This window comes from Arabidopsis lyrata (assembly GCF_000004255.2).
Source record: "Arabidopsis lyrata subsp. lyrata unplaced genomic scaffold ARALYscaffold_747, whole genome shotgun sequence".
NCBI lineage: Eukaryota > Viridiplantae > Streptophyta > Magnoliopsida > Brassicales > Brassicaceae > Arabidopsis > Arabidopsis lyrata.
The window spans coordinates 1-4,673 of record NW_003302077.1 but is presented as its reverse complement, the minus strand read 5'-3'; the positions used below and the strand labels follow the sequence as shown (position 1 = coordinate 4,673).

Sequence of the window (4,673 nt, the reverse complement as noted above, 5' to 3'; positions counted from 1 at the left end):
AAAAAGGGGCGATTAAAAAGTAGATAGAGAAGACGGCAGGGCATGCAAATGACCCTTATATTTCATTAAGTGAGATGGTGATCGACTTTTTATATTCCAACAAACAGTTAACTGTTAGTTTCTATTGTGTTTAGTAGATGTTGTGTTGATAACTAAGTGTATGGTTAATCTACTATTTATTGTTCAATTCTGTTTGTTCTATATCAAGAAGTATACAATATATGATCAACTCTACTTATCATAAAAGGAAGTATTGCTCAGTGGTAAATCGTTTTCTTTATATGATATAACTTAAGACATTTTATCATTAGTTTGGTCTAATTGTACTATCCAGAAATCTACTTTGGAGGATAGTATTTTACCTTTAACGCTATGTAGTTAATGCTGAATTTGAAGAATCCATGGCATATCTTTTTCCAATCTCCTGTTGGTACAAACAATATACAATTTCCTTAGTTATCTCGATAACACTATATATGCGGAAATTTGTTATTCAATCAGTATAATACTATCAATTCAAATATATGTGATCAAAATTAGATAACCATTAAAGATAATATATCCTGTTCCTATATATACTCCAACCGACTCTAAAGGAAATGTGAATATCATTTGTGATAGAGAATTAATAATATATATGACCATGACCATTTAAATCCTAACACCAGATTTATTTTTGCTTAGAGAGTTCTAGCAATTGTTCCAAACAGGAATAATGAGTAAAAAAACAGCACCTAACAATGAAAACATAGAGTTCTATTCCACCCCACCTAAAAGATGGCGGAGGAATGAGGCAATCAATACTAGCAGAAGTATTCCACGTTCTAATACACCTGTCTCTAATGGTTCTGTCCCTCTACGTTCTGCATTCAATACTGTTTTGCAAGATATTACTAACCTTTCATCAACTCCTGTTATACCAACTGTTATGTCTGAGGATCCACCAACGGTTAGGTCTGCACTAAAGAAGACAATAGTAAGAGGTAGGCATTAAACATTTTATGTCATTCACAAGTTTTTTTACATAACTGTACAAAGTGCAATCATTGACTTGATAGAGTAAAGTAGTACCAATTTTCTGGAATTGATACAGGTACACCCCGTGGAAGCCACTTAACTTCTGTCTCTCCCATAAGCATTTTAGCTACTTCAGTATCCACTCCATTAGGACTTAGGGATATGACCCTAGGTACTGGTCAAACTCCTCTTATGCCACCACCCTCTGAAACAAGACCAAGACAAGGTTAATTATTTGATTTTTTTAGATAAGGATACTTTGTTATTTACTTGCTATCATTTTTACAATCTATTTTCTTTCAGGGAACCAATGTTTTGGTAGTTCTTCATGTATAACTACCAAGAAACCATCGAGATTAATTTCTCAGACAACAAACTTGCCCAGAAAAAATCTTCATTCAGACTTTACAGATGCAGGATCATCTTCTTATCATAAATGTAATATTTGTACCCTTAGTTTTCGACCGATATTCTACATTCATTAACTGAATAATGAACTTTTTTACAATTATATCTCCTATAGGACACTCTACTACAGAAACTAATGATACAGACTTCATGGAAAATAGCAGTGATGAAGAGATGTATGATGCAAATTACTCTGTGGATTTGAGTGAAGATGAAGCAGTGGTGCAAAATTATGACCATAGTAGCAGTGAGGATGAAAGTTCAGTTATACATATTCAGACAATGGACGCAGATGCAAACATTGATGTTTCATCAGAACCTATTCAGACTGTAGAATCAAGAATTGATCCCAATCAGCATCAAACACAACAAACAGATACTCAAACAAAAAAAAAAACACGTGTCAAGGCTAGAAAGAACATGAAATTAAGTATGTCTGAGTTAATTATTGTACTTTGACAAATAATATGGTTATCTAATATCTGCTAACCATATATGATTTCTTTTGTTTCCAGCTTATCTTGATCATGGAGATCCTACTTACCAGTGTAAGTATTGTGGTGCTTTAATGTGGTATGCTGAGCGTATAAACAAAAGACGTAATCAAAAGGATCCTACTTTTACACTCTGTTGTGGTCAGGGTTCTGTTAAATTACCTTTTCTTAAAGAGTCACCAGATTTAATCAAGAAACTTCTTACTGGTAATGATGCACAGAGTAGAAATTACAGAAAGCATGCCAGGATCTCTAATATGGTCTTTGCAATGACCTCACTTGGGGGAAAAGTTGATAAATCTATACCGAAAGGTCACGGACCTAGCATGTTTCGAATGCAAGGAGGTAACTATCATTTGATTGGCAGTTTAAAGCCTGCAGTTGGTGACTATGCTAAGTATTCACAGTTATATATTGTTGACACTGAAAATGAAGTAGAAAACAGAGCAACTGTTATCGGGTATTAATTTCTAAGACTTTTAACTTTTTTGTTTTTACTGCTTCTGTTGTTCTGTTATCTTTTCACTTAAAACTCTTTCATTACTTCCTGTTTTGTAGAAAGGGCAAGGAATCCAACCAAGGTGGAGGTAAACAGAATCTGAACAAGGAAACAATCGAAGCCATTATGAAGATGCTCAATCTATGCAATCCTTATGTCAAGAATTTCCGAATTGCGAAGGAAAGATTTAAAGATATTAACTGCCAGCCATTTCATATGAGGATATGCTCTGGTCGTAAGGGTGTAGATGGAAGGACTTACAGCATGCCTACTACATCAGAGGTTGCAGCTTTAATACCAGGAGATTTTACAAATGATATGCCAAATCGTGATATAGTTATTGAAGAAAGAACTACACGTCACCTCAAAAGGATTAACCAGATTCACATTTCTTATCTAGCTCTACAATATCCTCTGATTTTCTGCTATGGTGAAGATGGATATAGGCCTGGTATCGAGAAGTGTTATAAAGGGAATGTCACTAACAATAAGAAGAAGAAGTGTATTAGTATGCGTCAGTGGTTTGCTTTTCGCATTCAAGAGAGGCCTGGTGAGTGCCATACTCTGCTACTATCTAAGAGGTTGTTTCAGCAGTTTCTTTGTGACGCTTACACAACTATTGAATCTAATCGGCTATGCTACATAAGGTTCAATCAGTCTAAGCTCAGATGTGAGAACTACAGCTCCATCAAAGAAGCTGCTGACTCTGGTGTAAAAAATATGGAAGATGAAGGCAATCAAATCTTGATTCCAGCCTCATTCACTGGTGGACCTAGGTATATGGTGCAAAGTTACTATGATGCTATGGCCATATGTAAACATTACGGTTTCCCAGATTTATTCATCACATTTACATGCAACCCTAAGTGGCCTGAGATTACCAGATACGTTACAGAGAGAGGGTTAACAGCTGAAGATCGGCCAGACATTGTTGCTAGGATTTTCAAAATCAAGTTGGATTCCCTAATGAATGATCTAACAGAAAAGAAAATGCTTGGGAAGACTGTTGCCTGTAAGTTTTCTTCATTTTGATAATTCAGTGGATTAGGTGAAAGATAACATATTGAAAATGATGTGTATTTTTTTTTTTCAGCTATGTATACAGTCGAATTTCAGAAAAGAGGCCTTCCCCATGCTCACATTCTTTTATTCATGGATGCTAAAAGTAAACTTCCAACCGCTGCTGATATTGACAAGATGATTTCTGCTGAGATTCCAGATAAGGAGACAGAACCAGAGCTGTATGAGGTTATTAAAAATTCAATGATTCATGGTCCATGTGGTGCAGCAAATATGAATTCTCCGTGTATGGTCGATGGACAGTGTTCAAAACAGTATCCTAAGAAATATGAGGAAATGACAAAGGTTGGGGCTGATGGTTTTCCTGTGTATAGGAGAAGACGCTCTGATAACTATGTTGAGAAATGTGGTATTCAATGTGACAATAGGTATGTTGTCCCTTACAATAAGAAGCTATCTGTTAGATATGGTGCTCACATCAATGTTGAATGGTGTAATCAAACCGGCTCTATTAAATACTTATTCAAGTATATTAATAAAGGTCCAGATAAAATGGCATTTGTTGTTGAGCCTGATAAACCGCCAACGACAGAACAAGGTTCAAATATAGATGGAAGCTCCGTTACTCATGAATCATTACCAGAGGAGAAAAAAAAGAATGAAATAAAAGATTATTTCGATTGCAGGTAAATTGAGTAATGTGACTTCTGTTTTACTTATTTTTATTCTATAGTCATATACTTAACATCTTAAGATTAATGATAAAATGTAAAAACTGCAGATATGTTTCTGCATCAGAGGCTATTTGGAGGATATATAAGTTTCCAATCCAGCATAAATCAACACCTGTTCAGAAGCTGTCTTTCCATGTTGAAGGGAAGCAACCAGCTTATTTTAAAGGGAAGGAGGATATAACAGAAGTATTAGAAAGAATTATCAATCAGGATTCCATGTTCATGGCCTGGCTGACATTGAATAGGCTTAATGCTATTGGAAAGAATGGAAAGCGTGCTCGAGAGCTCTTATATGCAGAAATCCCTGCATATTTTACTTGGGATGGGAATAATAAGCAGTGGAACAAGAGGTCTAGAGGGTTCTCCTTGGGTCGTATTAATTATGTTCCAAGGAAGCTAGAAGATGAATACTTTCTAAGAGTCCTCCTTAACATACTCACGGGTCCAACATGTTTTGCTGATATAAAACATACAAGGGTGTTGTCTATGCAACTTACAAAG

The 4,673-nt window shown here is 35.5% G+C and overlaps 1 long non-coding RNA gene across 1 annotated transcript; it reads right to left on the bottom strand.

Moving 5' to 3' along the window:
- Positions 1 to 650: 650 nt before the first annotated feature.
- LOC110227701 lies at positions 651 to 1,178 on the bottom strand. Its single transcript, XR_002331390.1, has 2 exons — positions 1,072 to 1,178; positions 651 to 961 (listed from the first exon to the last, which is right to left on the bottom strand). It is a non-coding gene; the product is annotated as an uncharacterized LOC110227701 (long non-coding RNA).
- Between the last annotated feature and the right edge of the window lie 3,495 nt (positions 1,179 to 4,673).